The sequence below is a fragment of the Cebus imitator genome, unplaced genomic scaffold, assembly GCF_001604975.1.
Source record: "Cebus imitator isolate Cc_AM_T3 unplaced genomic scaffold, Cebus_imitator-1.0 Scaffold388, whole genome shotgun sequence".
Lineage (NCBI taxonomy): Eukaryota > Metazoa > Chordata > Mammalia > Primates > Cebidae > Cebus > Cebus imitator.
This window is the reverse complement of record NW_016107703.1, coordinates 1066758-1087684: the sequence shown is the minus strand read 5'-3', so window position 1 is coordinate 1087684 and position 20927 is coordinate 1066758. Positions and strand designations below refer to the sequence as shown.

The window sequence follows — 20927 nt, the reverse complement described above, 5'->3', positions numbered from 1 at the left end:
TCGGGTACACTTTGTGTCCCCATACAAATCTCATCTTGAATTGCAATCCCCATAATCCCCAAATACCGAGGGAGAGACCAGGTGAAGGTGATTGGATCATGGGGGTAGTTTCTCCCATGCTGTTCTCAAGGTAGTGAGTGAGTTTCTCACAAGATCTGACAGTTTTATAAAGGGCTCTTCCTCCTTCGCTCAGCACCTCTCCTGCCTGCCACCTTGTGAAGAAGTGGCCTTGCTTCCCCTCCCCTCCTGCTATGATTGTAAGTGTCCTGAGTCCTCCCCAGCCATGCTGAACTGTGAGTCAATTAAACCTCTTTATAAACTACCCAGTCTCAGGCAGTTCTTTATAGCAGCATGAAAACAAAATAATACATCCTGTCTCGACAAACAAACAAACAAAAAAGAATTATCTATAAGTGTTTTCACCTAAAGTCGTAGTTTCTTTTTATTTATTTATTTATTTTTTGAGACGGAGTCTCACTCTATCGTCCAGGCTGCAGTGCAGTGGCGTGATCTCAGCTCACTGCAATCTCTGCCTGCTGGATTCAAGTGATTCTCCTGCCTCAACCTCCTGATTAGCTGGGATTACAGGTGCACGCCACACCCAGCTAATATTTTTAGTAGACATCCTGACCTCATGATCTGCCCGCCTCTGCCTCCCAAAGCGCTGGGATTACAGACGTGAGCCACCATGCCTGGCCTAAAGTCGTAGTTTCTAAGAACCTAACAACATTTCTGTGTATGTAACAGTTTTGTGAGACATTAAGAAATAAAGTGAGTGAGGCTCTCCAGGAAATTTTTATAACTGCATATAGATCCACAATTATCTCAAAATTAAAACCGCTTTTTACAGCGGGTGATAGGCTGAGTTGGTGTGGGGTTTAGGAGGCTGAGATGACAAGACTCTGGAGGTTTGCTGAGAAGAGAGACTGGAAGTTGAGCCCCGAGTCACCGTGCAATGACCATGGTTGTGTCCATGTGGGGTCGGGTTGCCCCGAAGCCCACCCTGCCTTGAGCTGTGGATGGCAGGATGTGCCACCCCTGCAGGCCTTGCTCCTGCACACAGAGGCGTGCACCCACCCCTGCCCACAGCTTTTCAGTCACTCTAAGCCTGGTGCATCTGCTGTGGCCTTAGGCAGTCTGTGCATTTCAATCCCACCAGGCCGGATGTGCCTTTCCTCCTATGCCTGTGTATCCCCTTCCTTGACTTTCAAAAAACATTTTTTTAAGCAAATGGTTTGCTGATTGGTTCCAAATATCAAACCCAAGGATTTCTGAGTATTGGCCATTTAAAGTCAGCCAGATGCACCGGTCCAGATGGGTAAGGTGACCAGCAGGTCACACCAAGGTAGAGGGTGCAGGAGAGGGGTCTGACTTCCTGCAGACTCTGCCATTCCTCCTGCTCCAGGAACTTCTGGCAAACACATGACTGTCTCCCCAGCCTGTTAAAACTGGGACATGGTGGGAGCTCCTGCTGAATGCCAGCCGCCATCCATCCTGTGGGTGGTGGACATGAGTGAAGGATCCCCACAGCCCAGAGTGGGCCTGGCCAACGCCAACATGGAACAGCGGGACACAGTCACAGCAACGCCTTAACCGACACCTGCCTCAAGCCCCACTCCTTGCCCACCTGCCACATGCAAGGCATGGCACCCACCCCCCAAGGAAAGTCAGCCTAACAGGCTGCTTGTTGCTCCCTCAGCAAATAATCCCACCAGCTGCCCACCCAGGCCAATGCAGTCATCTGTCAATCACAGCCAAGGGCAGTTTCCCCAGGGGCCCTGCTTGTTCTGCCGCTGATGCCCACCTCTGCATGCACCGATGCCCACCTCTGAGTGCACCAATGCCCACTTCTGTGTGTGCCGGCCAGTTCTCCCTGTCTCCTCACTCACCTATCGGATGCTAAATGCCCAACCAGGAAGCCACTGAGTACACAAGGATTGCCAGGTGCAGCTTTATGTGGTTGTTTAGATATATCTTGACGGAGCTTCCCCAAAAAAGATGGCAGATGGAAGGTCCTCTTTTCCCTTGAGAGATCTCTCAAATGATAGTAAAATTAAAATATATGCATATATACATCTACCATAAAGACCAGAGCATCAGGAACGCCATCTGAGATTTCTAGAAAACAGACAACAAACTGAAGCACGGAATTTGACATTTTGACAAAGTAGGAGGCAGCCTGGGATATATGAAGCAGGTTCTCCCCAATCCAGAGAGGGAACTGTTCATGCTGCAGAACCCCACAGGGCAGAGAACAGAGGTGGTGAAAGTCATCAAGATCCAGACTCAGGACCACAGGAGCCCAGGAGCCAAGCAGCCCTCCAAGGCCAGGAGCCCAGGTATCCTGTTGCTGCTCCTCCTGTTCGCTTTTACTGTGGAAATTCCCAAACTACACAAAAGTAGAGAGAGCAATTTAATGAATCACCAAACACCCATCACCCACCCTTGACAATTATCAAAACAGAGCCAGTCCTATTTCATTTCACTTCCACTCCCTTCACACACACACACACACACACACACACACACACACAGGATGGAAGCAAATCTCAGATATAGCATTTCATTTTAAATACTTTAATATCTATCTCTAAAATATAACTTGTTAAAACATAACCACAATCCCCATTATTACCTGCTATGATTTGGATATGACTTGTCCCTCCTAAAATTTGATCCTCAATGTGGTGGTGCTGGGAAGTACATGAATGCAACTTTTTATATCAATATAATTCATGTTACACATAAAATATAATATACATATAACAGTGGGAAGATACACCATGAAAATATCTAAAAAAGAGACAAGAGAAAAAAACGTGTGTATGTATATACATGTGTGCATATATATATAAAGCATGTTTTTACATATATACATATACCAAAAACATCCCAGGAAGCCCAATCTGATAAATTGCAGTTCCAGAAGACAAAATAAAATAGAAACTTGCCAGAAATAAAAGAAAAATTTCCCTAAACTGAAGAATATGAGTGTCTTGGTTGACAGAGCCCACAAGATTTTCAGTCCTAGTAAAAGGACTTCCAGGGATGAGAATTTTCCAAAAGCTCCATAGAGAAAAGTCAGGTGACCCACAATGGACTGACAGTAAGAACAACTCAACCTTCTCAAAAGAAACACTAGATACTAGAAGACAATGAAATGAAGCCTCCAACATTCTGAAGGAAACTTCCTTTCAACCTAGGCCTTTATACCCAGCTGAATTAGCCTTCATGTTTGTAGTTATAATTAAGAGAGTATTATATTAGACCAATATACTGGATTGATAATTTTTACCTTTCAGAATGTACTTCCAGACAAAACATAAAAGGCATAATACTAGTTTTTGAAAAAATATAAATTTCAAGGGGAAGACAGGAACCCAGAGAGGTGAACACAGTGCTTGGAACCATGAGAAGTATCTAGAACAAGCATCTGAGAAGCTGACAGGCTGAGCTTTCAACAGATTTACAGAGATAGAAAAGACCAAAACTGAAACTTAGGGCCTGCCTGGGAAAAGAAATCCTTGTAAATCCTCCAGATTTTGTGCTTTGGCCCAAAAGATTTTGTGTGGACATTGGAAGGAAGGATAAGCTGGGATTAAGCCAGCCTCCCAGGGACTGAATCCCAGCTCAAATCGTCTTAGTCCCTAATTGGAAAAGGGTGATCCAGGATTGCTAGTACCCCTAGGTTAGCCATTTTTCCAAAGCAATTATAGATTCTCTCAAAAGGAATATATCAGCCTCAAATTTGCTCTTTTTCACACATAATGTTGGGAACCCAATCAAAAATAACTCGGGTACAAAAAGACAAGATCATGTAACCAAAACCCAAGAGAAGCAATAGGCAATACAAAGAGATCCCTTCAGGGGATGCAGATCATGGAATTAATGGACATAGACTTTAAAATCATTATGCTCAGTATGTTCAAGGAAATAAAAGATGAAATTGAGAACACTGGCACAGAACTAAGGAAAAAAAATTTAAGCCAAATGGAAATGCTATAATCAAAAAAACATAATAATTGGAACTAAGAATTTGGTGGATGGGTTTAACAGCAGATGAGAAACACAAGGGAAGAAATTAATAACCTGGAAAATAGATGAAAATATCCAGACTTAAGTATGAGGACAGGAAAGGAAAGCAGCTATAGAAAAGTGCTGAAGAGAATGTGAAATATGGTATAAAAAAAAAAACCTCCAATTTATGTGAATTAAATTCCAGATTGAAGAGAGAGAATATGGCAGAAGCAATGTTTGAAGAGATAACTAAGAATTTTCCTACACTAATAAACGACATCAGGCCGTAGATTCAAGGAGTGCACAAACTCCCATGCAGGATAAACCAGGATAGCATGGTAAACCACAGGAGCCAAAGACAGAAAAACCTAAAATGTGGCCAGAAAAAAAAAGACATTACCTTCAAAAGGGCATCACAGACCTGATGGCTGACTTCTCAAAGGAAACAATAGAAATCAGAAGACAAGAAAGACAGCATTGAGGTTCTACTTCTAATTCAATAACTGCCGACCTAGAATTCTATACCCAGTGAAAACAGCCTTCAAAAATGAGACTGAAAAAAAGACACTCAAAGACAAACGCACTAAGAAAGTCCATTACCAATAGGCCTGCTGGCAGGAAAACACTAGGAGACACACCTCAGACAGAAAGAAAATGACCCCTGGGGGAAACCTGGAAATGCTGGAACAAGTAAACCAAACAAAGTGGAAGCATGGAGGTAAATCTACACACACGCTAGCCACATAAAATACAACACAGGCCTGGTGCAGCGGCTCATGCCTATAATCCATTCACTTTGGTAAGCCGAGGTAGGCAGATTGCCTGAGGTCAGGAGTCCAAGACCAGCCTGGCCAACATGGTAAAACCCTGTCTCTATTAAAATACAAAAATTAGCCAGGCATGGTGGCAGGCACCTGTAATCCCAGCTACTCAGGAGGCTGAGGCAGGAGAATCACTTAAATGTGGGAGACAGAGGTTGCAAGGAGCCAAGATCATACCACTGCACTCTAGTCTGGGTGACAGAGCAAGACTCCGCCTCAAAAAAAAAAAAAAAAAAAAAAAAAGGCCGGGCACAGTGGCTGATGCCTATAATCTCAGCACTTTGAAAAGCCAAGGTGGGTGGATCACCTGAAGTCAGGCGTTCAAGACCAGCCTGGTTAACATGGTAAAACCCCATCTCTACTAAAATACAAAAAAGGTGCTGGGCATGGTGGCATGTGCCTGTCATCCCAGCTACCCGTGGGCACTAAGACAGGAGAATCGCTTGAACCCAGGAAGCGGAGGTTGCAGTGAGCCAAGACTGCACCACTGCACACCAGCCTGGGCAACAGAGTGAGACTCCGTCTTAAATAAAGAAAAAATACAAGACAGATTGGACACTCCCCTGCTCAGTGGAACCCTCCAGTGGCCTCCAATCCAAGCTGAAACAGAACTGTTTTTGTCTGCGGGCAAGGCCCTGCATGATCTGCCCTTAGCCCCATTCCCCTTGCCTGCCCCAGGGCTCTCTGCTGTCCTCCCACAGAAAACACACTCCCACCTTTCACTTGTGATTCTCTGCCAAGGGCAGCCCTCCTAGGTATCTTGGGAGTCCCTCCCTTCCCTCCCCAAGTCTCCACTCAAATGTGACCTTCTCAGTGCAGGAAAACCTCCCAACACAACCATGCAACAAAAGAAAAAGAGGGAGAGGAGGAGAAGGAGTGAGGGGGAAGAGAGCCTACATATAAAAAAGAACCCAAAGAGAACACATGTTTTAAAGAGCTGAGGGAGGGAGGCCAGGCACAGTGGCTCATGCCTGTAATCCCAACACTTTGGAAGGCCAAGGCAGGAGGATCACTTGATGCCATGAGTTTGAGACCATAAATAACAAGTCCCAGGAGCAATGCCCCCACCAGCTGCACACAGGAAGACGGGGCTCCTCAGGAAGGGGCTGAGGCTTCTCAGACACTCAGAGGCCTGATGCCTGGGCTGTAAAATAACACAGCGCCCAGCAGTCCTGTCTCCAGCTGCACTGAATGGGTGCCAGCTCCCAGGGTGATCAGTCTCCACTGCACCCTCCTCGCTGGGCCTGGCAGCGGGCGTCACCACTGCTGGTCACCACATGCTTCTGTTAGCCTGCACTTGGGAATCCTTCCCAGGGGCCCATCTGCTCCACTGCAATTCCAACCCAAAGGGTCCCACGCCCAACCCAAACTGGCCAAGGGAAATGGGTTTCCATCAGTGAAATGAGCCTGCAGATGATGGGAAAACCCGGCCAGACAAAGATCAGGAACTCTACCAACAGAAACATCTCCTCCAGAAAATAGTGAGATTCCAAATCCCCTGCTTCATCAGGAGTGGTGCGGGAGAGTGGCTTTGATGGAGAGGGAGTATCTCCACTCCCGTGGATGAAGACGCTACCAGGACCGCCCAGCGCACCACATCTATCCAGAGAGAACAAAAGAAGATGAGAGCCGAGCTTTATCGGTGGATCCATGTCCACACATCCTTCTGCCTACACGCAGTCCTTTTGGACACCCAAAGTGGGACAGAAGCCCTGCCACGTGCTGAATGGCACATGGCCTTCGTCCCAATCTCCACGGAGCTGTGGCAAGCCCAGCGCACCGTCAAGAGTGGCTCTCTCGTGGACAAAACCCCAGGGAGGGGAAGCCAGGGGACAGAGGAGATGGACCCGGGGGCTCTGCAGATGCCGGCAATCACCACCCATGGAGGATGGTGTGTCCCCAGAACTCCCTGCCAAGTAAACACCTCACCACTCTCTGGTCACCATAGCAACAGGCCATCTCACAATCTCTCAGAATGGCACAGAGCCTCCCTTGAGCTGCCAGTCACTTGCTCACATCCATCCCCAGGTTCAATCACTGGGAGACTGAGACCAAGGGTGAGATGCTACAAGTATGTTCTCATGCCTTTGTGTCCTTCTAATCCACCTGAGGGATTGGCTGTACGGGACCTGCTATTAGGGAAATCATCACATTGTCATTGACTGCTCCTACAAAAACTGGGAGGTCTCACTAGAAATGGCAGGTGGGGTCGGGCGCAGTGGCTCACACCTGTAATCCCAGCACTTTGGGAGGCCAAAGTGGGTGGATCACCTGAGGTCAGGAGTTTGAAACCAGCCTGGCCAACATGGTGAAACCCCGTCTCTGCTAAAAATACAAAAATTAGCCAGGCGTGGTGTCAGGCACCTGCAATCCCAGTTACTCAGAAGGCTGAGGCAGGAGAATCGCTTGAAGCCAGGAGGCAGTAGTTGCAGTGAGCTGAGATGGTGCCATTGCACCCTAGCCTAGACAACAAGAGCAAAACTACATCTCAAAAAAAAAAAAAAGAAAGAAAGAAAGAAAAGAAATGGCAGGTGCATCTCAAGTGAGGGTCTCTGAGCCTTTGTATAAATTACCAGAAATAGCAGCAATAATAGGCATGAGTCAGCAGGAACTTGAAACCTGGGAATTGAGAGAGGTCGGTTGAGACCGCTTCCCCCACAGTGGTGCAAATTGTTTATATCCATACCAAGGCTCTGCAGTCGCCTGGGAGAAACAGAAGTCAGCAGGCAAAATTGCACTCATACCAGAGTAATTTTCAGGCAGTTCACATTGCCTCCTGGAGGGCAGGGAGGCCAGAACACAGCCAGAGGCCGACCCGGGGACTTGACGCAGCCTCAGGGAACGGGGAAGGGCAGGTTCTCGACCTGATAGTAGGAAAAACCTGAGACTTCATCCCAGATGCCCTGCAGACTGGAGGGTGCCAAGAAGAGGAGTTCATTTGAGCAAATGAGTGGGATTTTTTTTTTTTTTTTTAGATAGAGTCTCACTCTGTCACCCAGGCTGAAGTGCAATGGCACAACCTCGGCTCACTGCAAACTCTGCATCCTGGGTTCAACCAACTCTCCTGCCTCAGGCTCCCGAGTAGCTAGGATTACAGACACCTGCTTCCACACCTGGCTAATTTTTGTATTTTTAGTAGAAATGGGATTTCTCTATGTTGGCCAGGCTGGTCTCAAACCCCTGACATCAAGGGATCCTCCTGCCTCGGCCTCCCAAAGTGCTGGGATTACAGGCATGAGCCACTGTGCCTGGCTGGAATTCTTTTTTTTTTTTTAATGGAGGTAAAAGTCATATAACTTAAAGTTAATAATTAACTGTGTTAAAGTGTACAATTCAGCCACATTGACACATTCACAGAGCTGTGCCTGGGTGGTTGAGGCTGCAGTGAGTTATGATCACACCACTATACCCCAGCCTGGGTGACAGAGCAAAACCCTATCCCAAAAATAAATAAGTAAATAAAAATGAAAATTAAAAAGCTTTATTGACACCACAAGTGGCTGACTAGGGTGCTTTATTTGGTCACAATTCCTATAGCTTGCTGACTCTGATGGGCTCTGTCTTGTGACCTTGCCCAGCTCACTTGACACTGTTTCTGCCTCCACTCCAATCTCCATCATGGAACGCAAGGTCATCATATTTAGATGGCACTACTTAAGTTTGGGAATACGGCATTTCTGACCCCTTCCTGACCAGCATGGGGCTCTCTCTTTGGTGCGCTGAGGCTGGTAGAGATCCTCCTCCCTTTCTCGCCAGCCATCTGTGACCCTGTATCTTCAGCCCCAAGACTGTCCCTGTACCCACCTAAAGAGCAATTGTGAGTAGCTGAGTGGTCATCTGCGATCATGACAGTTTATATAACGTGAGGATGTGGGGCTCTGACTTGTCCCAGCTACATTTTTGTTCATTTGCTCAGTCATTTCTCATTTTTTCACCTGGTTCTTTTTTTTTTTTTTTTTTTTTTTTTTTTTTTTTNTTTTTTTGAGATGGAGTTTTGCTCTGTCACCTGGGCTGGAGTGCAGTAGCACAATCTCGGCTCACTACAACTTCCACCTCCCGGGTTCAAGCGATTCCCCTGCCTTGGCCTCTGGAGTAGCTGGGATTACAGGTGCCTGCCACCACGTCTATTTTTTGTATTTTTAATAGAGATGCGGTTTCATCATATTGGCCAGGCTGGTCTCAAACTCCTGACCTCAGGTGATCTGACTGCCTCGGCCTCCCAAAGTGCTGGGATCACAGGCATGAGCCACTGTGCCTAATGGGACTTTTAATGAGGCAGCCGTGAAGGGTCACAGACCCACGGCCAAGCAGAAATATCCGCAGCTTTTGAGTTCCGTGCCTGAAAGTAGTTCATGTCATAGAGGAGAGACTTGCCAGGGCCTCACAACTCTGAGAGGACCCCGGGCTCCCCCTGTGAAGGAACCAGAAGTCACTTTTCTTCGAGGAACAAGGTCAGGGTCCCATTCTCTTGTCTGAGGAGCTCTGCCTGTCCTGGCACTACAGGACTTCCCATCTTTGGCACATGAAGGGTCAGACTAGGCAGGATATGGTAGCTCCAAACACACAGGCCACTTCGGGAGACCTTGGGAGAAAGGCGGGCGGTGAGCAGGGCTCCTCCCCAAGGCCACCACTCAGGGGTGACCCCTCACTGGCTCTGCCTCCACACATGCCAGACTGTTTTTCCCCTTCCCCTTCCCCTCTTGGGATTCTGGGAAGGCCTCTAATTTTGCAGCCCCCACTTCCTGTCTCCTGTTTTCACGCTGAGGCATTGTCTGAGCTGTAGGACAGGCTTTCCAGGTCAAAGTCATCTTCATAACAACACTGTGGGAACCAGGGTTTCCAGAAAGCTCCCTGGCTGGAATCTGCCCCAGAATCAAGTAACCCGGCCCTGGGGATTACCCTGGTCCTGTCCCATCCTACACAGGGGGATGAAGTGCAGATGTCCAGCCCAAAAGAGAAACTATCTGGGCGGGGCCTGGGGTGGGGGTGGAATCTAAAGAGATTTTCTGGACCCGGGTTTATCCTCCTGAGAGCAGGCTGTACGCAGGAATTTCTGGCAACTGGAATTCCTCGGTCGCATCTGCAGTCCGGTTCTTGCTCCCACAAGGACACGGCTGCCCGCTCCCACTGAAAGGGTTTTCTGAGAGGCGGCTGGTCCACCCAGCCTGATGCCTTTGTTGGAAGGTGTCTGGACTTCCACAGGGCCATCCACTGCATGCCGGGCAGGTGTGAGAGGTGTTTCTGGACCATCTCCCTGGAACAGTTCTATGAGTGGCCCTAAGACACCCCCTCCGCACTCTGTGAAACTCTTAAGTCTCAAGGGCCACTTGTATTTGAGGCCAGGACCCATACACCCACCTCGCAGGGGCAAATCATCCCCAGCCATGATGCAGGGAAACTGAGGCCCAGAGAGGGTAAAGGATTTGTTCAGGGGAACCCAACCATTCAGTGGCAAGGTTGGAGAAGAAACACAGATCTTGATCATTTACTGTGCACTTACTGTGTACCAGCCCTCACATAGAGAGTACAACAAATAAAGAGAAAAGGGAAAGGAATGAAGAAAAGAAAATAATTAGAAATTAACAGGCTGGGCCGGGTACGGTGGCTCACGTCTGTAATCCCAGCATTTTGGGAGGCCAAGGCTGGCAGATCACTTGAGGTCAGGAGTTCAAGACCAGCCTGAGCCACATAGGGAGCTATCATCTCTATAAAAATATTAAGAAAATTAAAAATTAAATAAAATAAATAAAATAAGATAAAAACAGAAGATGAAGATGCACATCCCAGTGAGACTAGAGACAGAGTTTACACAGGAGGGTGTGAGCATAGGCGAGGGCCCCTGCTCACCTTCAGAAGCAAATGGCATGTCCATATGTGTGCCCATGTATACTTCCAGGTAAGTATATGTGTCAGTGTGCATGTATCTAGGTAAGCACATGTGAGCACGTGCACACGTGTGAATGTGTACATATCTAGGAAAGTACATGTGTGTGGGGGGGTGAGTATGTACACTTAGGTAAGTACATGAGTGTGACCATGTGCACATATGTGTTAATGTGTACACGTCCAGGTAAGTCCATGAGTGATCATGTGTACATATGCATAAACATGTACATATCCAGGTAAGTACATGTGTGTGCATGTGCACATCTAGGTAAGTACACATGTGTGGATGTGTATATATTAAGTATGTGTATAAGCGTGTGCACATCCAGTTGAGCATATGTGTGAGCATGTACATGTGCATGCAAACACACCCCTTACATCCACCACCTCGGAGTAAATTGAGCATGTCCAGGTGTGTGCACAGCTATGCATCTGGGTAAGTGCATGTGTTTTAATGCATGTGCACACACAACTCCATGTACCTTCCCCCTTGGTGGCAATAGTACAGCCTTGCCTGTGTGTGCATCTGGGCAAGTGTTTGTACATGTCACTCACACACACAGCACACTCACTCCTTCAACCGCCATGGCAGCTGTCCCCCCACGCCACCTCTCCCACAGCGGCAGCAGCATCTGAGGATTCAGCCTCTCCCTCCTGGAGGACAGCACACCAGCTCCAGCCTGCCACACACAGGGGAACCAGCCTTGCAGCACAAAGGCGGAAAAGCCTGAGTTCCTAGGAATGGAGGATGAGAAAGAAGCAGAAAGCAGGGGGTCCACCGTGAGAGCCAACCCCAAGAGAACCCCACACCCTGCCCCAGCACGCCAGGGGCCAGGGCCCACAGGCAAGGAGGGAAAGGTGTGGTCTCAAAGGCATGTGTGGGTTTGTGCCCAGCTCCATGACCTTGGTGAACCCACATTCTCCCTCTGAACATCCATTTCCTCATCTGTGAGATGGGAGTATAAACATCTCATCTAGCTAGGCCTGCATGAGAATTCAATGAGATAAACTATGCAAAGCATCAAGCGCAGTGTCTGGGTGTTCCTACATGGGGAGGGACTGACTCCAAAGGCAGGAAGGCACTGATGGTGAGGTCCCCTCTCAACACAGGAACACCCAGGGTAGGAAGGGCAGAGGGCACAGCTGGAGGAAGGAGTAGGCAGATACCATCTCAGAACATCACACAGTGTCATGCTCACCAAGTAGTGAGCTGGGAGAGCCAGAGGGCACTAAAGACTCTCCCTCCCTGCAAAGCTGGGACTTGGGGTTGGAGCTCAAAATGAGATCTCCTCCTCTGAGCTTGCCCAAGGCAGGGTTGTGGTAAGAGGCTCTCTGAGGAGGCAGCCTTGGCCCTAAAGCAAGTGCTGAAGAGTGGCCAGCTGCAGGAGGGGTGTGGAGGATGTTCCAGGTGACAGGACAGTACTGGCCAGAGACCTTGGGTGGCTGGAGCCCTTGGGTGGCTGGAGTAAAAGTAAGAAACAGAGTGGCGTGGGCTGCAGTGGAGAGGCAAGCAGGAGCCAGACTCAATGAGGCAGGAAGGAGCTTAGATTTGTTAAGAGAGCACTGGGAAGGTTTTAAGAAGGGGATGGAGTTCGATTTATGTTTCTGGAAGATGGCTCTGGATGTGACTGATGTGAAAAATGGAGCATGGGGCCTGATGGGAAACAGAGAGGCTGCTGCAGTCATTCAGCTGAAGGGACAGTGGCTTGGGCTAGGAATGGGGTGGCAGGGTGGGAAACAGGCATATTTGATTTGTGTGCTGGAGGTAAGATCTCTCTTGGATGGAGAGTGTGACAGAAATCCCACAGAGGAGAAAGTACAAATGGGGGTCCCCGAATTCCATGAACTGATACAAATGCGAGGTTCAACCCCAAGTTTCATACACACAGTAAACAGAGAACCATAGCAAAGGTGCTGAGGACCGAGTTGCAAGTAAAACAATGTCCAAGTCCCAGACCAGCCCCCAAGCAACCCACACAAGGCTGCACCAAAGCAGTGCAGCAAAGGCTCAGAAATGGAACTCATGTTGGCATCGTCACCCATAAAGTGCATCACCCATTCAGAACTTGCAGTCTGAACCTCATCAGTTGATTTCCTGCTAAAACAAACAAAAATATCAACCTTCTCCATAGGATTTTAATGAGACCCAAAGCTTGACAAAATAATATAGAAAATGTCCAGAATATAATCTGGTTACTTGACAAATTACTCAACAGATCAAGAACTAGGAAAATCTGACCCATTCTCGAAAGAAAAGACAATTCATGGCTAACAACCTCAAGATGCTAGAGATCATGGGATTATCAGATTAACACTCTAAAGCAGCAATTTTAACTATTTTCCATGAAGTGAAGGTAAATACTCCTGGAATTGGTGGGGGAATTATCAGCAAATAAATCAAATTTATTTTAAAAGCAAAAAGGAAGAAGAAGAAAGAAGAAGGAGAAGAACAAGTGGAGGAATAGGAAAAGGAGGAACTATTAAGTAAAAATTTTAGAACTGAAAAATAAAAACAAATTTTTAAACTAAAAAATAAAGTAACAGAAAATTTAAAATTCACTAGACGGGATCAGTCACAGAATGGATATAACAGAGGAAAGAGTTGGTAAGTTTGAAGGCAGATCAACAGAAATCATCCCAACAAAAAGACAGGTGAGCAGGGCATGTTGTCTCACACCTGTAATCCTAGCACTTTGGGGGGCCAAGGCAGGTAGATCACCTCAGGTCAGGAGTTTGAGACCAGCCTGGCCAACATGGCGAAACCCCATCTCTACTGAAATACAAAAATTAGCCGGGTATGGTGGCATGCATCTGTAAGCCCAGCTACTCGGGAGCCTGGGGCAGGAGAATCGCCTGAACCCAGGAGGCGGAGGTTGTGGTGAGCCAAGATCGCACCACTGCACTCCACCCTGGGTGACACAGTGAGACTCCAAAAAGAAAAGAGATTTAACAGAGCCTCAGGGAATTGTGGGAAAATATTTAAAAATCTAACATATGTGTCACTGGAGTCCCTGAAAGAGAGGAGAAAGAGAATTGTACAGGAAAAAAAAATATTTGAAGACATGATGGTTGAAAACTTCTCAAATATGTTGAAAAGAATTAATGTACTGATTCAAAATCAAAGGAAAACAAGATAAATTCAAAGAAAATCAAACTCAGACACATTGTACTCAAACTTTGAGAAACGAAATACACAGGAAAAATCATGAAAAAAGCCAGAGAAAAGAAACATAAAACAAAGTGAGTGAGGTCAAAAGCCTGATTTATCATCAGAAACCATAAAGTGGAACAATATCTTTAAACCGCTGAAATAAAATCACTCTCCACTCAGAATCCTATATCCAGCAAACATCTCCTTCAGGAATGAAGGCAAACCAGAGAGATTCTCAGATGAAGGAAACTAAGAATCTGTCACCAGCAGTCCTGCTCTAAGAATGCTAAAGCAAGTTCTTCAGGCAGGGGGAAATCATCCCAGAGGGAAAGAAAAACACTTCAGGAACCACAGAAGAGCAACAGAAATGGTAAATACCCACGTATGTGTTCTAGACTCATTTCCCCTCTTAAAGAATGTAAAAATGTTCAAATAAAAATATAACATTGTTGAGGAAGTGGGGAAAGGTTCAACATGTGTAAATGTGGTATATACAACAACCAGAAATAATACGGGGAAGGTAAATGGGCCTACATGATGGCAAGCTTGTATGTGGGGTTTTACTTGAAATGGTAAAATATTAAATCTAAAAATTCTGTATAAAGTTATTATTCTATTGTAATGCCTACAGCAATCACTTAAAGAAAAACAGTAAAAAAAAGACAAGTACTAAAAAATAAATAATCTAAAGGAAGGAAAAAAGAAACATATGAAGGAAAACCAGAGAAAAAAAATAGAAAAATAATTAAATGGGAGACCTAAATCCAGCCATATCAATAATTACATTAAATATATGTGACTTATAAATGAGGTAATATATATAAAAGTAACTATCTTAAGAAATAATGGTTGAGAACTTCCCAAATTTCTTGAAAGACATAAACGTATATCAAGATCTGCAAAGGGAAACAAACTCAAAGAAAAATCATACTAAGACATACCATATACTATAGTATATATACTATATGTACTACATATATAGCAATAAATAGTATTTTCTTTTTAAAAAATGTGAATAGTCTAAACACACCAATTAAAAGACAGAAACTGTCAAATTACACAAAAAATGAAAACCAAGAATATGTTATCTATAAGAATCAGATTTTATTGATATAGCTAAAATAAGAGAATAGAAAAAAATTAATCACATAAATCCTAATAATGTGGCTGTATTAATATCAGATAAAGCAGACTTCAGAACAATGAAAATTACAAGGAACAAAGAGAAACACTGAATAATGATAGGAGGGTTTATCCACCAGGAAAACATAGTAATAATCCCAAATGTCTATGCAACTAATAACAGAGCTCCAAAAGACATAAGGCAAAAACTGGTAGAATTAAAGGAGAAATACACAAATATACAATTATAATTGGAAGTTTCAACTCTGTTCTTTGTAGTAAGTATAGCAAGAGGCCAGAAAATGAGCAAGAATGCAAAAGACTCACCTGAACAACCCCTCAAACAACCAGACCTCACCAACATCTACAGAACACACCATCCAACAGCAGCACACATTGATTCCAAGGGCACATGTGACATTCACCAAGATAAAGCATATTATCAGCCAAAAAGCACACCTTAACAAAATAAAGATTTAAAACCGTACAAAGTATGTTCCCTGACCATAATGGAATTAAACTAGAAATAAATAACAGAGAGATGTGGAAAAAATCCCCATATATTTGGAAATTAAACAACAAATTTCTAAATAAGATGAGCCGAAGAGGAAATCTCAAGGGAAAACAGACAATATTTTGGGCTAAATAGAAAATGGAAATACAGCATATCACAATTGTGAGCTGTAGCTAGAACAAAGCTTTAGAGAAAAATCTGTAGCATTAAATATTTCTGTCAGGAAAAAAAAAGTCTCAAATCAGTCATCTAAAATTTCACCTTAAGAAATTTTAAGAAGAGATAAAACCCAAAGACTGCAGAAGAAATGAAATAATAGAAATAAGAGGAGAAATCAATAAAATCTAAAAGAAAATAGAGAAAATCAATGAAATTAAAATCTAACCCTTTGAAAAGATAAGTAAAATTGATAAACCTCTAGCCAGACTGATCAGGCAAAAAAGAAAATCCAGAAATTACCATCTAAGGAATGAAATAACACAAGCACTACAGACATTAAAAGGGTGAGATAACATTACCAAAATCTCTATATTCATAAATTTAACAACTTAAGTGAAATAAAACAATTCCTTGAAATAGACAAACTATGGCCAGGCACAGTGGCTCACACCTGTAATCCCAGCGTTTTGGGAGGCCAAGGTGGGCGGAGCACTTGAGGTCAGGAGTTAGAGACCAGCCTGGCCAACACGGCAAAACCCTATCCCTACTAAAAATACAAAAATTAGCTGTGCATGGTGGCAGGCACCTGTAATCCCAGCTGCTCAGCAGCTGAGGTAAAGAATAGCTTGAACCCGGGAGGCGGAGGCTGCAGTGAGCCAAGATCACACCACCATACTTCAGCCTGGTCAACAAAGCAAGACTCCATCTCAAAGTAAATAGATAAACAAGCCACACACTAGAAGAAAATATTTTATAAATTAAATATCTGACAGTTTATAAAAATTTCTGAAACTCAGTAGTAAGAAAACAGATAATACGAAAAATGGACAAAAGACATGAACAGACACTTCACCAAAGAAGATATTTGAGTGGAAAATAAGCATATGAAAAGATCCTCAACAACTTTCATCATCAGGAAATGTAAAATAAAACCACTTTAGAGTGAGTTGTGTTGGCTCACGCATCCCAGCACATGGGAGGCAGAGCTTGAGCTCAGGAGTTCAAGATCAGCCTGGTCAACATGGTGAAACTCCATCTTCACTAAAGATATAAAAATTAGCCAGGCATGGTGGTGGGGGGGGTGCCTATAATCCCAGCTACTCGGGGAGGCTGAGGTAGGAGAATCACTTGAACCCAGGAGGCAGAGGCTGCAGTGAGCCAATATCACACCACTGCACTCTAGCCTGGGCAAGAAAGCAAAACTCTGTCTAAAAAAAAAAAATACACACACACATACACACTCTTTAAGTGCCACCATATATCTATTAGAAATGGCTAAATGTTTTTTAAAATTGACAATATTAAAGGATGCCGATACTGAGGAACAAGAACCACAGCTGCTTGGAACACAAGATAGGACAGACATTCTGGAAAACAGCTTGGCAGTTTCTTATAAACATACACTTACCCTATGACCCAGAAATTTCACTACTAAACATTTACTCAAGTGAAATAAAAACCTACTTCCACACTGAAACCCTATAAGATGAGTATTTATAGCGCCTTTATTTGTAGTCAGCAAAAACTGGAAAGGCTCCTAGACCAGGCACAGGATAGACAAGCTGCAATCCATCTATATAACAGAACACTGCCCAGCAATAAAAACACAGGATCTGTTGATGCTGAAAAACACAGATGAGCCGGGCACAGTGGCTCACGTCTGTAATCTCAACATTTTGGGAGGTCAACACTGGCAGATCACCTGAGGTCAGAAGTTCAAGACCAGCCTGGCCAACATGGTGAAACCCCTTCTCTACTAAAAATACAAAATTAGCTAGACATGGTGGCACATACCTGTAATCCCAGCTACTCAGGAGGCTGAGGCAAGAGACTTGCTTGAACCCAGGAGGCAGAGGTTGCAGTGAGCCAAGATTACACCATTGCCCTTTAGCCTGGGCAACAAGAGCAAAACTCCGTCTCAAAAAAAAAAAAAAGAAAAAACAGATGAGCCAGGTGCCGTAGCTCACATCTGTAATCCCAGCACTTTGGGAAGCCGAGCAGGGAGGATCGCTTGAGCTTAGGAGTCTTTGAGACAAGCCTGGGCAACATGGCAAAAACCCATCTCTACAAAAAACACAAAAATTAGCCAGGCATACTGGTGTGCAACTTTAGTCCCAGCTACTCAGGAGGCTGAGGTGGGAGGATGGTTTGAGCCTGAAAGGGGGAGGTTGCAGTCAGCTGCAATCATGCCACTGTACTCCAGCCTGGACAACAGAGCCAGACCCTGTCTCAAAAAAAAAAAAAGATTGATGATGTTGTCATTTTGCATAATCTTCTGAAAGATCACATCTTGCTGAGGAAACTCCCATGCTGTGTTTTGCCATCAAATAAGGAATAGATGTCAGCTTAAGTCACCACCACAGAAGAACTTATTCACAAAGGCCGGAGCACCAGAGGCCAAGCCCAGCTGGCATGGATGGCACTCTGAGAGCTGGGCCATCCCTGCCAGTCTGTGTGGGTTTATCCCAGGTGCTTTACGAAAGCCTCACAAACATGCACCCTGCTTGAGATACAAGTGGAGAAAAACCCTCCATGGGAGGCTTCTTCCTGCCACTCAGCCCTGGCTGGCCTCGAGGGGGTTGCTCAGACTCTGCCCCTCTTCACCAGGGCTGCTGCCCTGCCCAGAGACACACTTCCTGGTTCTATTGCAAGCATTCCATAGCACCTCACTGGTCAACAGAACGCAGCAGAAAATGAGACCCCCGTGGAATTTTAGGGACCAGTTAGGTGGGTTATATTTTGGGATGTCAGCTCCATTTGAGAAGCCACTGTAAGCTAAGGGGCATTCTTCCCAGTTAAACACACCCACACATATAACATGCATGAGATTTCAAAGACTTCACCAAAGCTCTCCAAAGGCCTGTCCCTATCAGCTACTGCAGAAAACAGAAACAAAAATAACCTGTAATCATGCCCGGAGACACCACTCTTATCGACATTTTGGTGAATGCCCCTCAGATTTTTTTCTTTGCATATAAACGCATCAGCATTGGTATCACTTTCGAGAAAAAGGGAACTATACCATAGATCAAATCTTGCAACCTGCTATTTTCACTCAGCAATGGCTCACTGCTGAAGAAGGGCCTGAGAAAATCTGCCCTGACCAGACCTAAGAAGGCCACTGGGATCGGTGAATCGTGTCCCCAAAAATAGACACTCTGGAGTCCTAACCTCAGAAGCTCAGAAGTTGACTTTATTTGGAGACAGGGTCTTGACGGAGGCAATGATGTTACAATGAGGTCATTATGGTGGCCTTGATGCAGGATGACTGGCGTCCCTATAAAAATGGGAATTTTTTTTTTTTCCCAGGCGGAGTGGCTGACATCTGTAATCCCAACACCTTGGGAGGCTAAGGTGGGCGGATCTTGAGGTCAAGAGATCGAGACCATTCTAGCCAATATGGTGAAACCCCATTTCTACTAAAAATACAAAAACTAGCTGGGTGTGGTGGCACGTGCCTGTAGTCCCCAGCTACTCGGGAGGCTGGGGCAGGAGAATCGCTGGCACTTGGGAGGTGGAGATTACAGTGAGCAAGATCACATCATTGCACTCCAGCCTGGGCGATAGAGTGAGACTCCGTCTCAAAAAAAAAAAAAAAAAAGGAGGGGGGGATTTGGACTGGGGGCACAACACCACGTGAAGACGAAGGCAGAGACCCGTGATGCACCTGCCAACCTGGACCACCAAAGATGGCCAGCACCACCCAGAGCTGGGGAGAGACACAGAATCTTCTACCACATGGATCCAGAAGGAGCCATCCTGCCACACCTTGATCTCAGACTTCCAGCCTGGACCACCAAAGATCCCCACTACCACCCAGAGCCGTGGCTAGGGGTGGAGAGACACCTAACTTTCTTCCACACGGACCCAGAAGAAGCCGTTCCCCTACACCTTGATCTCGGACTTCCAGCCTCCAGAACTGTGGGAGGAGACGTTTCTGTTGTTTAAGACGCCCGGTGTGTGGTACAGTCACCCCCTGGTATCCATGGGGGATGGTTCTAGAATCTCTAAGGGTACCAGAACCCGTGGATGCTAATGTCCCTGATATAAAATGGTGTCATATTTGCATGTAACCTACACACGTCCTCCCACATACTTCTTTTAAAAATTTATTTATTTTTGAGACAGAGTCTCACTCTGTCGCCCTGACTGGAGTACAGTTTCGCAATTGGCTCACTGCAACCTCCGCCTCCCTAGTTCAAACAATTCTCCTGCCTCAGCCTCCCGAGCAGCTGGGATTACAGATGCATGCCACCACTCCCAGCTAATTTTTGTATTTTTAGTAGAGAGATGGGGTTTCGCCACCTTGGCCAGTCTGGTCTCCAACTCCTGGGCTCAAAGGATCCACCCACCTGGGCTTCCCAAAGTGCTGGGATTAATGGCGGGAGCCACTGCACTCAACCCCAGGTTTTTTGTTTGTTTTTGAGACAGTCTCACTCTGTTGCCCAGGCTGGAGTGTAGCAGCACGATCTCAGCTCACAGTAACCTTCGCCTCCCAGGTTCAAGTGATTCTTCTGCCTCAGCCTCCTGAGTAACTGGGATTACAGGCAACCACCACTACACCTGGCTAATTTTTGTATTTTTAGTGGATTACAGGCGTGAGCCACCATGCCCATTGGCCCCAATATTTAATACAAAAAAAAAAGGAAACAATTGTCCACTCACTCACGGGGAAAAGGTTGAAAACCCTTAGTATATCTTTTCCGCAGAACATTATTCAGTCACTTAAAGTGAGATCTTTAAAGAGTGTATAAAAAAACGAAAAACACAAAATACAAATTGCATCTATAAGGTGACTGCAACAAGGACTTATGCATGTGTGTACGCATGCATATATGTGCATGTATGTATGTACGTATTTCTGAGACAGGGTTTTGCTCTGTCGTCCAGGCTGGAACACAGTGGTGTGATGATGGCTCACCACAGCCGCAAACTCCTGAGATCAAGTGATTCTCCCACCTCAGCCTCCAGGTAACTGGGATCACAGGCAGTTAGCACAACATCCAGCTAATTTTAAAAATATTTTTGAGAGACAAGTTTGAATTCTTGACCTCAGCAATCTTCCCGCCTTGACCTCCCAAATGCTGGAATTACAGGTATAAGCCGCCATATCTGGCCTACAGCTACGTTTTTATAAAAACAACATTTGGGCCGGGCGCGGTGGCTCAAGCCTGTAATCCCAGCACTTTGGGAGGCCGAGGCGGGTGGATCACGAGGTCAAGAGATCGAGACCATCCTGGTCAACATGGTGAAACCC

The 20927-nt window shown here is 45.6% G+C and overlaps 1 protein-coding gene across 2 annotated transcripts in view; it reads right to left on the bottom strand.

Annotated features, from left to right (window-relative positions):
* PRKAR1B (protein kinase cAMP-dependent type I regulatory subunit beta) overlaps positions 1–20927 on the bottom strand; it is a 165997-nt gene that overhangs the window by 127240 nt on the left and 17830 nt on the right. The gene's annotated exons all lie outside the window — the stretch shown is intronic.